Raw genomic sequence first — 19047 nt, 5'->3', positions numbered from 1 at the left:
CGCGTACACGTCCCTTTGACGCGGCGAGTTTTCGCGGTTTTGTGACGTCGCGTGACAGGCGGGTAAAGTGACCGCATCCCGAAAACTTTTGAAGAATAGCAGAGTGCTAATGGTGAAAAGGCATCGAAAGAGGAATAATTATTTTTGTTTGTTTGGCTTGATCGTGCATAATCAATGTGTACGCGACATATCAGATGGGTAGCTATAGATATATTGCGGTTTTCATGCCGTCTTGTGACAGACAGGCGATATTGGGAGGGGCCCGAAAATTTTTTTAGCAGTAGTTTAGGGCGGATTGCCGAATTAGAAACCTTTGGAATAGCTTTACGTTATAGCGCCCCAGCTACGTATCCGATGCTAATTTGAATTTCCAACTGTGCGACTTTTTTATTTCATCGTCATCTCGCACAAGGGTTCGACAGGATTTTTACAACTGATTCTCATTTATTAGGTAAAGCGACTGTGGGAGTTACGTCAGGTGTTATTCCGCCATACGCAGCGATGGACTGCTTGGAGGCTTATAGCGACACAATGCGGCTATTCTGTTCCTTCGCGTTTCACAATTAACGCGTTGCAACTAATTATTCACATTTCTGAATTTCGCTCCACTTGTCCGTATACTGTACTACACTTGTCGAAATGCCTTGGTGTTCCAGTTACTTTCGTGCTTAAATGACTAAAACAGCGTTTCTTTTTTTTTTTTTTTTAGAGACTAACTGGAATACCAAGGCATCTTGTGGGACACTTTCAAAATTGATATCTCATAACTGGTGCAGTTCTGGGAAATCATTTCAAGTGGAAACGCCTTCCGAATTCACCGGCTATAATTCGCAGAATGAAATATGTGCCTTAATGTAAATGATATAGAAGGTATTTAGGACAATTATAATATTATGCAATTAAGTATTTTGATTTCTCGCGGAAGTAATGAGTGCCTCGTAGAGTAATTTACATCAAGAGTTATAATTGCGCTACCTGTCACAAGGGATATTAAGAAAAATTTGGTGCAACTAAAGACCCAGCACCCTATACCGTGCAGCGCAAACAGGACGCGTACACGAGAGGTTCGCATGAACACAAAGACACAGCGCCGACTTCCAACCAAAATGTTTATTTCCTGGAATGACAGCGCACCTATACTCCCTGCCTCACGCGTCACAAAACGCGTGTAAAAGCGTGAACACTTAATGAGCAACAAAAACAACAAGGGAAAACGCTGACACATTTACGCTTTAATCTATTCATGCGCAGCGAATGTTCTTTATTCGACAAGGCAAGGGAACATTTACCAACACACGCCACCAGCAAGCCTGGCAATCGGTACTCTGCGTCCATTATCAGTCGAGCCAACTGGCGCTCCTTTCTGCCTATAATGACAGTATCTTCAGTACTGGCAGGGGCACTGCTCATTGCAACACTGATTGGGAGTCCTGAATCTCGCTACAGATACTCCTCTTCATCACAGCCTGTATCCGAAAATTTTTTTCTTTCCTGGTCCTCGCGATATAATGTGATAAAGGATTCGCTGACATTGTCATTGCAGCTGTCATAATGTACTGCTAGCGCGCTAAAAAGCTGCGCACCATCCCGATCAGGATATCTGTTTCTTCAATGTATAAAACTGAGAAGGGAGCCAGGTGGACCTTAATGCACCTTACTCTGATTTGCACTTACCTTAACCTACCTTAATCTCCATAATCCGCATTAATCCACGGTAGTCTGCTTTAATCCGCCTTAATCCATTTTAATTCATCTTCATTCACTTTACTCCACCTGAAGTCACCCTACTCTAATTTGTTCTAACTTCAATTCACTTTACTTCACTCTAATTCACTTTAATTTACATGGATTACCCATACTTACCAATAATTAACGTTGCTACACCATTTACTATCTTCTGTACTACTACTGACGTCACACTGATTTTTGGTACCCCTCGTTGCGGGCAACAACGCCGGCTTTTCCTGCCTCTTGGGACATATAATTCTTTAATATAATGTCATAATTCATCAGAAAGAAAGCTTCCGAGCTGAATAAAAAAATGCCCGTACCAGGACGAGCTTTTCTTCAGTGAGGAAGCTTCTTTTCCGCGATAACTGCACGGGTTAGCTTTGTGGCTCAGTGCTGTAGTTACGTGCAGGCGACTGCATTCTCTTCCTTGTCGCGAAATTACTGTCACCTCGTAGTGGCGGTGAAATGACTGTGACAGTGAGCCGGGATAGACAGGCAACACTCAAACCATACACTCGTACCACAATAATAGTGTCGAGGGTGTCAGCCGTCGAATCTACTCCCACCAGTCGAATTCGTCGCCGTTGTTTAAGTGCTTCACCGTAGCATCCAGAATAATTGCTGATTCATGCGTAGATTCGAGAATGCGCAAAAATATTCGCGACGCACGCGCAATCCGGCCATTGAATCGGCGGCAGCGTAAGAAATTATGCGGATAATCTAGACGTATTCTGTAGCGAGTGACGACTTGGTAACAATGAAATTAGGTAAAATTGGAGACAGGCAGAAAAAAAGTAAAACTACGACGCGTGACAATGTGTTACAGCATCAAGCTCATGGTGCCAAAAAACGTGCACTCTCCAAGAATAAAATAAAAATATAAAAATAAATATAAAGAAGAATAAAGAAATAAAGAATAAAAAATATGGTTCTTTATTTTTTGTTTTATTCTTGGTGAGTGCACGTTTTTTGGAACCATTATGTTTCCTTGCCAGACGAGTTTTCGTCGAACACTTGACTAAAGCGTGACACAGGGGGTGGCCTGATGGAGATTACATTTTAATCTTGCAAATCCAAAAAAAATTTTTTTGGCTTGCATGGTCGTTCTTTCATCTTTGATATCATCTTAACTTTCCATTACACATGTCTCGTTACTGTCTCATTTGACTAGAAATCAGTACATATGCGCATGCGTACGGTGGCGTGTGTTACCTATATGTATGTGTACCGCTTCGTGGAATAAAACAATTGTTGGAAGTTAGTGCTGTGTCCGCGTCTTGCCACTGTCTTTCGTCCCTTTTCGTGCGCTAAAAAACCTCAGTTATAGAATACCAACACGCCCTAACCTACGCTCTTTCAACTTGACTGAGCATCAAGCTCAAATTCAAGCGTTTTTCTTTCTCTTAGTGTTCGAGTAACCTTTAGGTGGAAGCAGCCATCTGACACGCAGAACTCTTCGATGCACACTAGACAGAGCGCGCACGTGTCAGTATCTGCATTACGTATCCTATCTGACAGAGGTCAGCTACAGGAGATAATCAACTGACACTCCCGAGCTGTCGTCCGCAGCCGGCCAGATAACGAGCGCGCATTCAGCGTGTTGACTTATCTGAGAGATTTCCACAGGGGTCGGCACTTGGACGTGGTGCTACAAGAAGGCCCGCAGTGCACGGCATCTTATACGTATTTCTGTTTAATAATATACTAAATAGCCAGTAATTGTCGCTGTAGTTCTTTCGAGGAGTTCATCAATGTGAATCAATGAATGAATACCGGGGCTTTAAGTGCCGAGAACCACGAGTTGATTATGAGGCACACCGTAGTAAGGGAGAACGGAATAATTTTGACTACCAGGGAAACGTGCCCCCGATACACCGGACACGCGCATTCTTGCATTTCGCCCCCATCGAAATGGGGCCGGGAATCGATCCCGCGACCTCGTGCTTAGCAGCGCAACACCATATATCCGCTAAGCCACCATGGCGGGTGCGAGACACTTACAAGGCTCCGCAATTCATTATGGAATAACCAGCTAGTTCGCTATTTTTGTAGTTCTGGAGCTCGTTAGTTGGTTTATTCATAGTTTCCCGTCTCCACACCAAACGTGCTTCGCGCTACCAATAGTTATAGATGGATTATGGGCCACCGCAATTAATACATTTCTTTTTTGCTCAAATGGCCTTATTTCTTTGAGAATATAAATGTTGGTGTTTATTGTGTAGCTGGCTTCCTCAGAAAAATGATCAGTTTCGGAAGCATAACTGCACGGGCTTTCTTTTAGGGAAACAGTCACGGAAATGCCGCTGTTATCTGGGTTGCGAGCAGCGGGCAACCAGCATATCGACGCTCGTGGTTAAATATTCGATACATATTGTTTTACCATCACCTTCGTCGTCGTCATCACATTCTTCGTGTTTTCTCCGTGTGTGTTGTTTGTGACAGAAATAGTGGAGAATTAAAAAGCCAGAGTAAGGGCTAAAAAGGGGAGCAGAAAAACCAAAGCATAAATGTAAAAGAAAGACGGACAATTCCAAAATTAGGGAAGAGAAAATGGCGGAAACGAAAAAAAAAATGAAGAGATAAAATGAGAAAAAGATACCGATAGCAAAACCAGATAAGACAGAAAAGTGAAACACGACAAGAATACCCGTTCGTAGCGATGGTTTAGAGAGCGAAAACTGCTCTATTATTCGAACATACAATCAAGATCCTTGCATACAATGCCACTGTAGTTGGTCAATATGGCTGCGATTTCGGTGTGCATTGTGTGAATGGTCGTTGACAAAGTAACATGTGTTGTGCTCTGTTTAACGGCGACGCTCGTTTATGAGTATTTTTTTTTTTGTCCTGACTGCCTTTAGACACAATAAAGAGACGGGCAGGGCGTGCAGCTGCAAAGGAAGTAGGTCGCGGATCGAGCACACATTGGCGAAGGCCGATTGCAACATGCAGCGATGTGGGATCTGTCGGTAGCGTGGCCGAGCGGTCTAAGGCGCTGGTTTAAGGCACCAGTCTCTTCGGGGGCGTGGGTTCGAATCCCACCGCTGCCAGATTTTTTTTCAGCTTTCTTTTAGTCGTACAAACGTTGGAGAGCTTTTTTTTTACTTTACGTTGCTTTCGCTTGTTTTAGGACCTTCAGGCTAACGCACATTTATTGTTTTATTGATTCACATCTTATTTTATTACTCCACCCTAACTTGCTATGACGGCTGTCTGCCGTTGTTCTCAACAAGTAGGAGCCTAATTAAATGAACTCAAATGACCATTCAGTTTCCTCTGCGCCTTAAGGTGAAAACAGCCTACTTGTGAAGACATACTATAATATTACGAGAAACGAGCTTCTGGCAAGAACAGTATAATAATAATAATAATAATAATAATAATAATAATAATAATAATAATAATAATAATAATAATAATAATAATAATAATAATAATAATCAGCATCATCAATACCACGCACTTTTATGTGAACCTGCCGCTCAAAGTTCTCTCCCAGCTACTTTCAATGAGAACTTACACGTCCTATGCCAGCTGCAAATTTCTTAATCTCATCGTACCACCAGATATGATATCATTTCACATTAAAATTTTTGCGCGTCCGCCATTTGGCGAGTTGAGACCAATCTTCGCGGCCACCTCCTCTCGCACACTCACACATCCACTCAGTACTTTACAACCGCCTTTCATTGTCCCAAAAATTACGTTTTATTGACCCGCTTCCGACGTTTGTCTACAAATGTATATTCTTTATTTGCACAAAGAACAAAATATTAGGGTAATGCGCAATGTTTGGCAGCCTAGTGCGTGAATGCGAGTGCAAAGGCTCCCACGTAACGAATCAACATTCAGTGAGCAGAAAGCCCAATTTTTAAAGGGACACAAAAAGGGAACATAGGTTTGACTTTATTAGTAAATTACGCTTCAGCTATGCTAAAGAAGTCTCTGGAACATGTGCTGCACCACAACAGCCCAAACACAGGGGAATACTTCGAAATGCGCGACGTCACTGTGACGTATATAGGCGGTCTAACTGGTTCCGGCGCGAAGGTCGAGAAAGAAAAAAAGAAGCAAGAATAATTGGGATTTATCCATAGAGCTGGTAATTGGTCTATTGATGCAAGATTAACAAACATGACATTTTCAAATAAATATTCAGAATAGTAGAGCTTTGGGCCAGATGGTGATGCATACTTGAGTACGTAGAAGCGCGATTGAAGGGACAAAATAGGGCAACTGGGTGTACTGAACAAATGAACCGACAACTGTGAACGTTTATAGGAAAATTTCGCCGTGGCAGGACGGTGCGTGATATGATGTTTTGAAACAATGTTTTATCGATCTAAACTGTTTTTCTTTTGTTTGCTTGGTTTGTCAAGCATGTCGTAGTGTTGGAATGACATTACATATACGCACAGGGCGCACGTTTCGTGCAGGCCTACAGAAACAGCTATTTTTAAATTTATTATCCGTGGACCACCATTCATAGCCTTCAGGTTTGTGACTTTTCAACTTCACATCCCTAAGTATACTTTTAAGCACATTCTATGTCGTATAGGACACGCCTAAACTTCGCGTAGTTGGCTGGCATTCGCTGCAGAGGCAATATAACCGCCGAGATACTGGCCGACCCAGCAGCCACGCCAAACACGGAAGCGAATGCGAAGAAGAAAACCGCCGAGAGTCTTGGTGCTGGGGCACTCGGTAAAACAATGCACAGGAAGAACATTGCAAGCTCACACACTCACATACACACATACACACGCGCGCACACATGAAAAAAAAGAATAATAATTTCGCGAATAGGAATTTAAACAGAGCATAATATGTATACGCGAAGAGAACACAAAGCAAGAATGGAGAAACAGAAGAAAGGATTACAATGACGGAACACGCAACAGACATGAGAGTTTTTGTTCAGTTATTGAAATTCCTATGCTACTCCTTTCAGGAAAATATTAAAAATAGGCATAAAGATGTTCAGGCTCTCTGTATGAGCTTTATATATCGCCTGCACTTTAGATAGAGGGTCACAAAAATCTGAGTGCTGAAAGGCGCGCTGTTTGCTTGTGCTTTTTTTTTTTTTTTTTTTTGCGAAACGTAAAAGCGCACATTAGAAAGCAAGTGCAAGCAGCCAATTTTTCAATGTATTCATTTGTGGAGAGAAAGAACGTCCGATTTGTTGCGTCTACAGGTGAGGTAACGTGAGTGTCTGTGTTAGCCCTATGGAGATGGAAGGCTTTTGACAGAATCCATGTTTAAATATCGATGTGAACATTTTTTGCACATTTTCTAGAAGTTCACCATTTGACCTACAAGTGCCGCGCTAAACGACGGAGGCGTACTCAAGAATCGGAAGGCGTACGCTCTTATATAAAGTTACAAATGGTCCAGGTTGTTTGAAGTCCCTCGTCACCCGACAAACTGTGCCGAGCGTTCGATGTGCACGCTGCCTCGTCTGTTGAGCGTAGGTCGAGAAACTCAGAAAGCTCTCGAAGTACACTCCAAGGTCTTTCGTTCCTTGAGCTCTTAGCAGTGGAACGCCTTTTACGCTATAGGGAATTTAACCGCTTTGAAAAGTTTCGCTTAATCAGCATCATATAATAATAATAATAATAATAATAATAATAATAATAATAATAATAATAATAATAATAATAATAATAATAATAATAATAATAATAATGTTTACTTAAAGAGACACTAAAGGCAAATACTAAGTCGACGTGGACTATTTAAATACCTTTCCAGAAAACTCACAACACTTATTTCGTGCCGAGAAAAGGCTTAGTTTACGGGAAAATTGTATCTGAAGGGTCCGAATACCTTTTTCGAAAATCAAATTTCCCGCCAGCCAACCGGGGGGATTGGTGACCTTGCATACGCCACCTCCGCCCTTTGCTGCCGTCGGCGAGTAAAACGGCGCCCGACAAACGGTGGCACCGAGCCAAGACAGAGCGGCAGATTCACCGCTGCCGCTGCTTTTTGTTCAAGTGGCTTAGACCGTTCGGGCATCCCGCGACTTCACATGGCAGTTGAACTCTTTGCTACTTGCAGTTCTTGCGAGTTTCGCGAGCCACCAAAACAAGCGCAGCACTGCGCGATAACGAAACTGCTGAAACGCGAAAGTGTGGGCGGCGTGGAGTCGAGCTAAAACGAAGCCTTTCTGCCGCCCGCATCGTTCGCAATGCTTATTTCAGTTAGTTCCTTTTTCTATAGAAATAACATAGAACTGGACAACCAGCATTTTATTTCGTCTTATAATACAATACAAGGATGTTCTTTTTTTTTTTTTGCGACAAGTGGTTCAATACTAGCGAGAGAACTTAAACGAGGAGTGCCTTCGTCATCGGGCCAGCACTTGAATGTCCCGGAGGAGTCTGTGATCATGTCTGGCGTTTACCTCAGTTTCTTGATTATTAAGGCTCTGTTAGCGATAATATTGACGCCTTAGAGATTCCCAAGAACTAATCTGCCACTTTGGCTTGACTTAATATTTGCCTTTAGTGTCCCTTTAAGGGACGCCGCTAGATGACATGTAAAAAGAAGACGTTTGGCCATTGACGTTAACATGAGATCCTCTATCAAGAAGATAGCTGCGCAAGCGATTGAGAACCGACTAGTCAACATCACAGTGCGTAAGCTTGATCAGAAGCATTGAATGGCAGACTACATCAAAGGCTTTGCTCAGGTCACAGCAAACGGTGTCAATTTGCTCCCTCTGAATTACCCGCGCGGAGATCTGTGTTATGAAACTTGCGAAATCCATGCTGATTCAGAATCAGTGAGTTCTTCACAGTAAAAGATGTATGTTGCGAAGAGCCAGCTCAGAAATCTTAGACGAGGCACCGAGACGAGAAACCAGGCGATAATTCGAGACATCGGTTTTAAAGCCAGACCTAAATACAGGAAAAACGCGAGCAGCTTTCCACATCTGAGGGAAAGTGTAAGTATTCAAAAAAGTTAATAAATACAGATGTCAGCACTGAGGCAAATTTATTTCTGTAAGCTTTTAGAATTGCGGAGGGGATGCCATTGAGGACGTAGGATAGGGAGGATAGGGAAGGCTTCAAGCGCTTAAGGCATTCGCTGATGAGCTTTTCATCAAAGAACGCAGCACTAGATGTAGGAACCGTGGTGTGCTGAAGCCTGACTCCAGCCTTGAGACCGGAAGCCTTATATAATGATGAGAAATGGGCAGCAAAACAAACCGTGACTGCTTGGACTTATATGCTTCTGTAGAGTCAAGCGTGCAGGCGAAAACTCTCTCCACGTATATCAGAGCGCTTACGGATGTACTTCCAAATTTCCACCTGCCGGTCGGAGGCACTCTTTTCCAAGAATGCAAAATTTGAGTCCTGGTCCCACTTATAGAGGCGTTTACAGAGAGCCCGAAAAATTCTTCTTAGCACAGGAATTCTAGACTTTCGGTGCGAGCGATCTTTGTGTTTTAGGGCAATTATGAGTTCAGACGAGAACCATTGGAGATATTTAGATCGTTTAGGTCTGTACAGGGGAATGTATTTGAGCATACTGCTCAAAACAAGCTCCGTAAACTGATCTGCTTGGTCATCAACATTTGTTTTGTCTGTAACCAGTGACAAATCGGTGGTGGACAAGAAATCATACCAAACAAGATTATCACCATAATCACCACGCTTGAAAGCAAATCGATAGGATTCATTTACACCACTGGTAAAGCTCCGCCTCACGGCTGGCACATAGGCAGTTATCTTAAATGACCGGTGAAACTTGTCAGGACGCAGAAGGCACATGTGAGAACGGGAGACATCTAAAACTTGAACGTTAGAGATGCAAAGGTCTAAAACGTTGCCACCGTAATTGGCGATCAAGCTATGCTGCCTAAGGGAACAGAAGGACAGAAAGTCCAATAACAGGCTGCATTTCTTCTCTGTGTAATGATTGTAATGAGAATATCTAAGCTTGTTCCAATCAATTCCAGGTGTATTTAAATCACCAAGAAGGATTACTCACTGCTTGATAAAGGAAGGTATCGCACTTTCAATAGAAGAGATGACCTCATCAAACAGGACAGGGGAAATATTAGGTGGTACATAGAAAGATTCAATTAAGAATATTTCACAGCGCACTATATATAGGCTGACTTCTATCCAAACCGACTCCTGGGGCCCTATAACGTAAAACTATTCCAATATCCTTTTATTCCAATGTCCTGACGTAAAATTTGCGCAACCGCCGACGCAAGCATCGGGTGGTCATCCGCAGCGTTGTCTGAACAGACCAATCAAACGCTCTCCCCGTTTATAGGAGGTAACTCTTGTTTGCCTGAAAAACGAATAACATTGCCTACACTGAGCGGCTTGTCTTGTCTAATTGGCTCGCAAGTGGCGAAGAGCACGCTCAAGTGGAGAGGTATTCGATGGGGCCGAGCCACTGCACTGAAAATCGATAACCCGATGAAGAGGGTGCCGGAGTCTGCGATTGGTCCGCTTTACCTTACGTAGCTTGCTGTGGCTCCACAATAGCGGCGGCATCCTCAATAGCGGCGGCATCCTCAATAGCGGCGGCATCCAACGGAAGTTTAAGAATGACACTAAAACGAATCCTCAGCAAAGAAGAGTTGGCAGAAGGAAGTCGTAAACGTGCCGAAATTGCTCGAAAACGTCACACGGATACGCAAAACGTTTTGTTACAGACAAATAAACCCATGAACTCCCGCAGGTGCGAGAGCCAGTACCTGAGCGATCGGCGGCAGCCATCTTTTATTCCTTTCGGAACGGGGCAGCCTGCGGCTATCCAGAAAAAAATTCAGTTTTGTTCGGCATATTAATGCATCTTTAACGCGTACACGACAGTTTGACAGACAGGCGAAGTCGGTGCAGCCCAAAACTTTTGACCAATAGCCGAGGGCTGATGGCGAAAACGCGCTGAATCAGAAATCACTATTTTTCTTTTCTTTGGTCAAATTATGCATAATCAGTGTGCACACGTCATATCAGATGGGGAGCTATCGCGGTTTTCGTGACGTCGCGTGACAGACAGGTGAAGTGGGAGTGGCCCAACAAAGTTTATGACCAATCGCGGAGGGCTGATTGCAGAATTGGAATAGAAAAGTTTGGAATAGTTATACGTTATAGCGCCCCTGTACACTTTTTATATCGTTGCGTCGAACATGTCTCAGTGAACTGTCAATAACTATACGTACGCCAGCACCTTTTTGTTCAGATCCACTGAAATCACAGTCACTGCGGAAGACGTTGTATAGTGTGGTGGGAAAAAAGCGGAAGAGGAAATTTCACTGCACAGCCAAGTTTCAGAAATAGTTAGAATAGGAAAAGAAGACGAAATGACACTGGCACAAAAATTCACGTGCTTTGGTGCGAAGTACACGAGCATTTTGATAAAAGGTGTCCAAATCACACATCAGTTTGATCCTTGCGTGTTATCTCGGAAGCATGAAGACTGCCATCGTGTAACGTCCCGCGAGACGGCTTGAACAAGCATCCCTTTGGCCACATTGACGTGTCGTTCAGGCTCTTAAGGGCTTCATTATCAACGGCATCATCAGTGCAGACGTAGAACGGTGCATAGGAATCATGCTTCGTCTTGAGGCGTTTGCAATCAATGGACGGTGCTTCGATGTTTGAGAGTAGTGCGGTCAGATTAGCAGACGACGTTTCAGGGGAGAGCTTGGACAGAGAAATGGCCTTCGGTCGCGGGGCGCTTTTAATGCTTGCCACCGATATTCCCTCGCTCTTCCCAGTTCCAATGCCAGCAAGCCTACGTTCAGACCGTGTAGCCTGGGAGAGCTAGTCAACGGCAGCATCCCTGAAGCAGTCCGAACAGCCGCAGCATACGTTCTCCTGGACGGGTGGACCAGCAGCGCAGCGGGGGAAATAGGCGAAGGCGTCTTACGCTCAGTACCAAGCCCATCACGCAGGAAACGCACCTCGACCTTTATAGCACCTACAGCTTCGGCCTGCTGCGCGGATGATAGCGCAATTTCCCTGCTCAGACGCTCGTTGTCACTACGCAGCCGTGCCACTTCATCCGCGATGAAGGATAGACCCTCGAGCGCCTGAAGGAGGAGGCCTAAGAGGGCAGCCACGTCACCTACCACCTCGAAACTAGTCCCGACGAGAGGAAAGCCCTGTGGTGAGGTCGCCAATTGGGAAGCAGCAGCCGTGTTGGTATCGCTGAGCCTGAGCGCTGGAATGTCGGCGTTCTGGCACAGCTTGAACGTGAACGTGAAAGCACTCTCCCCAGACTTCAGAAGCTCGAGGTCCTCCTCGGACCATGCAATACACTTCACGTGCGCATGTTTTTTTCGCATTAACTATAGCGATGGGGCTGCTGTTTGGCGCAAAAAATCTGAGAGCACAGTGTACAAATGTCTATACTATAGGCGCCATCTTCCACAGTACGGCGCCATCAATCATTTATTCAGCATGCTGAGGAACAGCTACAGGGCATTTCTAACGGTGCACTTAAAAAGTAATACGCAAGAATAAAAATGTGTTATGCAACATTACGTGAAACAGAGAAACAAAAAGGGAAACAGAAAACGAGGAGGTGACGTAAAAATTAAGGGACTTCATTATACAGCATGATTATGTACATATACAAAAAACACACTAAAAGAATAATAATAATAATAATAATAATAATAATAATAATAATAATAATAATAATAATAATAATAATAATCTGTGCTGCCTCTTGTTATAAAACAATCGTTAGGGGTGTGAAGAACTATAGGTAGCGTGTCCGAGCGGTCTAAGGCGCTGGTTTAAGGCACCAGTCTCTTCGCGGGCGTGGGTTCGAATACCACCGCTGCCACATTTACTTTCTTGCACGTGAGCATGCCAGAAACATGCAAGGTCCATACGGAGAAGTCAGTCACTTCTTTCTACCATTTATTATCACATTTTTTTAGCAGTGCTTAGGGGCGTGGACGAATGTAATCGTCACTCATATATGTGCTGGGGGCAATGACGTATCAGTTATTTCTATTGGTTAATGCTCCTGCCTCCTCCAGCATCCATAGTCTTCCTGCGTTTAGTGAAATACGGGACAGGCTAAAGCTTTCTATTAAAAATTGTGCCAGGATAAATACCACGCACTGGTATCACGATCGGTTCATCAAAGTTATCACCTTTGATAACGCTGTACCCGGTATAGGCACAGCTTTGGTTACAATAGAGCTTTAGCATGCCCGGTATACCGGTACACGCAAGAGCGTTTGCGTAAAAAAATGGTTTACAGGACGCTGGTAGCGACACCTTGTGACGCTTCATCTCCCACAGTGCCTTATAGAGACATTTTAACCGCCTATATAGCTGCCCACACAAATGAGAGGGAAGAGACAAAGTTGAAAATTCGAGAAGAGGCTGTCATCAGTCATCTGCAGAGGTAAACCTGCGAGAGAGAACGTTTGTACTCTTCCTCTGCGTTCTCCCGCGTGCCCGTAGATTTCACTCTCTCCCTCTTTCTTCTTTATATTCCCCCTTTTACTAACCCCCAATGTAGGGTAGCAGACAAGACGCTCGTCTGAGTGACCTCCCTGTCTCTCCTCTCACAGCTTGCGTTCTCTCTCTCTCTCTCTCTACTCATAGAAAGACCAATGAAATATGAGGTTCGGGGCTTCCTTATCTTGGAACTGAAGCTAATGTCTTTTATTAAAAGAAATATATACGCAGTGCCGTCAAGTTATATTTTACGAAGGTTTGCAAATATCCGGGTGGCCTACAAGAAGGCATTCCTAAAAGCATACAAGGGTAGAGGCTTGGGCGTGTTGGTAAATAATCGCAACACAAGCACAGCGCTAAAGAAGGGGACAAGATAGCAAGAAAAAACACGCCGCAGCGCCGTCTGCGTGTTTTGATAATCTTGTCTCCGGCTTTCGCGCTGTGCTTGTGTTCCCTAAAAAGCATGAATTGTCCCCCCTACGGAGCACATCATGCATTTCTTTTTCACTCGGTTTAGGTGGGTAATTAGTCAACATTATTTATTAATTTCAAAAGTCTTTAAGTAAGTGAAAAGGATATCCAAAGAGAAATTTGTAAAGCGTGGTCTAGAAAATGTACGACTTACCGGTATTTACCTTCCTACCTATTGGGCGATCGTTTCTTTTTTTTCTCTCTCTTCTTTCCAGCGGCGTAAAGAAAGCCCACGAAACATTATTAAAAATATTCCGCGTGATGAATGGCAAAGTCCAACGAGGAATACTATTGGAATAGAGTCGCAGTATTATCCAGGCTCCATTTGCTTCTCGCTTCAGAGTAGCTCTTAACTGATGCGAACCGAGAGTGGACAAAGTTGGAGGGAGAGAAACAATGCTGGAGAAATAGAAGATGCAGTGAGAGAGACAGAGCGAGGAAAAAGGAAAAAGAGCTCTTCCTCTGGTCATTGTTACGGGGCAGTTCGTCTTCTTGTGCTATTGTCGTTGCACGTGGAACAGAGCGTACGTCTACAGCACAGTGAGTTAGATCCAAACACGTGCCTGCGCTTTCGCGGCGTTTCCAGCTACCTTCCTCGTTTTCTTTTGTTTGTTTTTATTTTTTTATTACAGAGGCCTGCCTAAGGCATGGAGCGCTTGAAGGCGCGGCGCTTGCCAAAGCAAAAAAAAAAAAAAAAAATAAGTAGGACACGTATCGAGAGAAGGCTTATTTAAATGCTGATTATGAAGCGCGGCGACAGCGTTCGCTGTTGGTAGCGTGGCCGAGCGGTCTAAGGCGCTGGTTTAAGGCACCAGTCTCTTCGGGGGCGTGGGTTCGAATCCCACCGCTGCCAAATATTCTTTTTCTGTTCGACGTCTATTTTCACACCCTCGGTTTGCTTTCGCATGATAACTTTTACGAGGAAATTCGCGGTGTTTCACGACAACCCGCCACGGATCGGTCGTAAGCAACCGCAGCCTCAGCGGCAGAGGGATAATTTTAAAATTTCGTTCTTGGGTTTTACTTGCCAAAATCGCGGATAGGATTAAGGAGCATGCCGTAGTGTTGCACACGGCATTAATTTTGACCAATGCCATTCTTTAACATGCACCTAAATCTAAGTACACGCGTGTTCTTGCGTTTCGGCCCATCGAAATGCGGCCTCCGCGGATGGGAACAAACATGCTATTTCGAGCCCATCATGCAACACCACAGCGACTACTATAGCGTGCTATGGTGTTGGGCTGCTGAGCACGAGGTCGCGGGATCGAATCCCGGTCATGGCGGCCGCATATCGATGGAGGCGAAATGCGAAAACACCCGTGTACTCAGATTTAGGTGCACGTTAAAGAACCTCAGGTGGTCGAAATTTCCGGAGTGCTCCACTACGGCGTGCCTCATAATCAGAAAGTCGTTTTGGCACGTAAGACCCCATAACTTAATTTTTACTATAGCGTGGTGGGTCGGGGGCCATCGCCAAACACGTGCTGCTCGAACACGCATTTTTTTATTGCTTTCAAGGTTCCTGCAGCGCTTACCAGTCTTCGCTTCCGCTATCACGTAATTTGGTTGGGAATTGAAATTGGCCTAATTAAAAAAGAGAAAGCGCTGCACTTCGAACACCTTAGAAATTTGCACAGAGTGTTTCAGAACTGACGGAAGGAGTTACTGAAATGCTACATGCAAGTGCATTTTTTTTCTGTATTTCAAGGCAACCTATAGAATTATACAGTGAGCCACGCACGAGGGTTGAATTTGCATGCTCAAACTATCGAGTTGTTGCCATTGTGGTCCAGAAATAATTGCTAGCTTGAAAGGAGGCGATATATTCCGTCAGGAGATTCACCTCTGGAATACAAAATACGTAGTTCGACATGAGTTCTTGCCTACTTTGGTACCCTTATCTATTTGCGGAAGCCTATAGAAAAGTGTAGGCGCGATATACTGGGTGTATCAATGAACATTTTCAAAAATTTTAAAGAATTGCCTGGGGCAGGTAGCACAGTTCTTGTCCATGAGCTGGTCTATACTCGAAGAGGTGGACATTACTTGCACAAAAAATATTGAAATGTGTAATCGTCTAAATAACAAAAACGCAAATTAAGTGTTTAACTAATTACCTTATGGTACGCAATGCAATTTACAAATTCTAACCGGGGAGTTCGCAAGGCGGATCCACTTGGAACGAATTCTCAGCATGGCACCAGTTTCGTGATGTTAATTACCGAAATTTGCGGAGAAATGTGCCCGGGACACATCGCAGCCACGGCGAACGACAGAGCGGACAGTGCAGCCCGAACTATGTACGACTCACCGAGGGAGTGTCCCCTGCCCAGACGCCCTCCTCCCGTCCCAGGCGCCCCACACGTGCCAGAACCACTTTCTGATTGCGAGGCACGCCGTAGTGGGAGACCCCGGAATAATTTGGACCACCAAGGGTTCTTTAACGTGCACCTAAATCTAAGCGCACGGGTGTTTTCGCATTTCGCCCCCATCGACATACGGCCGCCGTGGCCGGGATTCAATCCCGCGATCTCGCGCTTAGCATCCCAACACCATAGCCACTAAGCAACCACGGCGGGTAGGGAAGCGTATGAGTGGCACCGCCTGCAGACAAATACATACCCGCACCTAAGGTTAAAACATATCATGCACCCAACCACATACGCGTGGGCACTTGCCCGTGGTGCGGAGGCCGGCCGACTCCCGGCCACATTACGTGGGAATGCGAGCTCAGGCCACCAAAAGTTAATAAGGCTCAGATTCCGGATCAAAAATTCAGAACGCAGCATTGGGAGACCTGGCTCGCCAGCGAGCAAAAGTGAGGCCCACGAGGCACTCCTCTACCAAGCACGGCGGACTACTGAGGCCAGCGGAGCCCTGGATTAGGGGCCCCATCCACCTGCTTCCACAACCCTTTCCTTATACAATAAGCGTTTTTCAATTCAATTGCGGAGAAATGCATTGGCGTTCCAGTTACTTTTGTGCTTCAATGCACAAAACGACGTTTCGTTTAGAAATTAACTGGAACCATAGTACATTTTTACCGCAAGTTTGACGATAACACCCATCCGATAATGCGATAACACCCGTGCACTTTAATTTGGGAGCACGTTAAAGAATAGCCCCAGGTGATCAAAATTATTTCGGAGTAGCCCACTACGGCGTGCCTCACACTCATTTCGTGGTCTGGCAAGTAAAATCCCGTAATTTAATTTTTTTTCTAATTATATTGTCATAAATTCGTTTAGTAACGAAAGCACAGACCGGTTATGGCGGGAAGCAATCAAAAATACTAACAGATAAAAGAACTTTTATTGCGTTTTCCACGTATCCGGAGAGTCCAATATGGTTACAGTTTGCAGGAGTCAATCATGCGCCGTTATTTTGGACAAGTTCGAACAACATGACACAATAATAGAAGGTCCACATTAGGGGTGCATGCTGAAGCCTTAAGAAGCACCAAGAGTCACTCTTCCGGCTTTTCGTAAAGTTTGTTCGAATTACAGTTTCTTCAGCAGAAATGCTATTGATGTCTCTAGCCACGTTTCCCTTTGCGGCACAGTAGCGACAAAAAATACGGGCCCGTTTGGTGGTTGCTCTCGAAGGCTAAATGCTCTATTAGCTCAACTAAATGTTTATTTTACTAGTGGTTACGTTGCGCGTTCTCGGTTACAAGCTGCAATTTTACCAACTGAGTAATTCGTATTGTACTTGCAATCTACATACCCGTGTCTTTTTAATGGAGCTTGAAGTATTGAAAAAAAAAAAAAGGAAGGAAGCGCCTGTGACAGACAGTGATGTTCCGCCGTTTGAAGTGATTTTGTGGAAGATGCTTAGTGTACCTGCATGGAGAAATCGCACGTCAAAGTGCGCGGTTGGTTTTAGTGTTCCCGCTTTGCAGCCAGAGCCACGGCAGGGCAGCTGACAAAGCGCGCACCGAATAAGAACTGCTGGCATAGTTACTCGGAACCAAAGGTCTCAGAAAATCTCGATTCTTGCTTCGTGATCTCGACGCAAGAGGTCACATGTTGGGCCACCACTGTGGCTTCACAGAGCGTTCGCTTGCCAAGGTTGGCTGCGTAGCGTAATGCTCCCTCCTATGTTTTCCTTCCTCCATGGAGCACATGTTCGCGGGTGCGTTTCACGGCTGTGGTGGCCACATTCCGACTTGGACCGAATGCAAAAGCATCCGTGTACCGTCCTTTGGGTCCACGTTAAAGATTAACTGCATCTCGTCAAAATTAATCCCAAGCTCTCTCACTATACTACGTCCCTCATAACTAACAATGCAGTTTAGGGGGGCGTTGAACCTCACGGTTTAATTTTAAGTGTCTTCAAGCTAACGCGTTCACGGGACGCCGAAGCGGTCCGCGCGATTATTTTTCAGGCAATTTGATCGGGCTAAAGCTGGTTCCCCTGCCCTCGTCATTTTTTTTGTGCTGCCTGACACCGTGGATCACTCTCAGGCACGTAAATCAGGCATGACAGCATGCTTTGTTCGCTAATATTACAGAACGACCTCAACGACTGAATGGCAAAGCGGTACGTACGCTTTGTTTAGCCAGATGAAGCCTATCATGTTTTTTTTTTTAAATCGATTTGCTTTTATATGGGGCGAAAAGGTGTTTTATTGATATGCAAAGTGAAGGGAAACTATTGTTCTTGCACTTATTACGACAGATGAACCACAGTACATTAGACGAGGGCATCACCGCATAAATAAGGCACACAGACTTGCTATGCCGGCGCGAACCCGCTATGAAAAACGGACTAACAGGAATTTTCGGTAGAAAACATTTTGCACCTGAAGTGTTCCACTGGTATACTAGTATGAAGTTATGAATTTAAACATATTTTCGCATGTTCGAGCCGTTTTGTTCAGGAAAGAAAAGTTTATCAACACTCACTACAGATAACTTTTGGTTTCTTTAGAATGCAACCTAATTCTTGTTTAAAAAGAAAATAACTGTGATGCTTAGCGTCCCTAAACAGCCCAGTGTCTTAAGGGGGACGCTGTAGCGGGCGAGGGCTCCAAGTTAATTTTGACCATTAACGTGCATCGAAAGCACGGTACACGAGCGTATTTGCATTCGGCCCCCTTCAAAATTTAGTAGTCGCGACAGGGAATAGAATCCTGCGGTGTCATGCACAGCGCCTAAACGCTGTAGCCACTGGGCTTCCATGTCGCGTCTTGTTTATATGTAATCTATTCACTGGTCTATTCACGCCACGAAGTGCTATGCTCGCGGTCAACGTTTCTTCGCGAATGAAGGGGAGGCTACGGAGGTAAAGATCGAGCGCGCACAGGAAACAGCGGCCCTGAATCATAGTTCCCAAGTCTCATTCTCATTAGCTTAAGCTAAGGCGCGAAAACAAGTCTTGCTTACCACAG

The 19047-nt window shown here is 44.6% G+C and overlaps 2 non-coding genes across 2 annotated transcripts; both read left to right on the top strand.

Moving 5' to 3' along the window:
* The first annotated feature begins 4699 nt into the window (after positions 1-4699).
* On the top strand, positions 4700-4781 carry TRNAL-AAG (transfer RNA leucine (anticodon AAG)). The gene has a single exon. It is a non-coding gene; the product is annotated as a tRNA-Leu (tRNA).
* A 9642-nt stretch (positions 4782-14423) lies between these two features.
* TRNAL-AAG (transfer RNA leucine (anticodon AAG)) lies at positions 14424-14505 on the top strand. Its single transcript has one exon. It is a non-coding gene; the product is annotated as a tRNA-Leu (tRNA).
* Positions 14506-19047: the final 4542 nt, after the last annotated feature.

The sequence above is a fragment of the Dermacentor andersoni genome, chromosome 4 (assembly GCF_023375885.2).
Source record: "Dermacentor andersoni chromosome 4, qqDerAnde1_hic_scaffold, whole genome shotgun sequence".
Lineage (NCBI taxonomy): Eukaryota > Metazoa > Arthropoda > Arachnida > Ixodida > Ixodidae > Dermacentor > Dermacentor andersoni.
The sequence above is the reverse complement of the archived record's forward strand: the minus strand, read 5'-3'. Positions and strand labels throughout refer to the sequence as shown.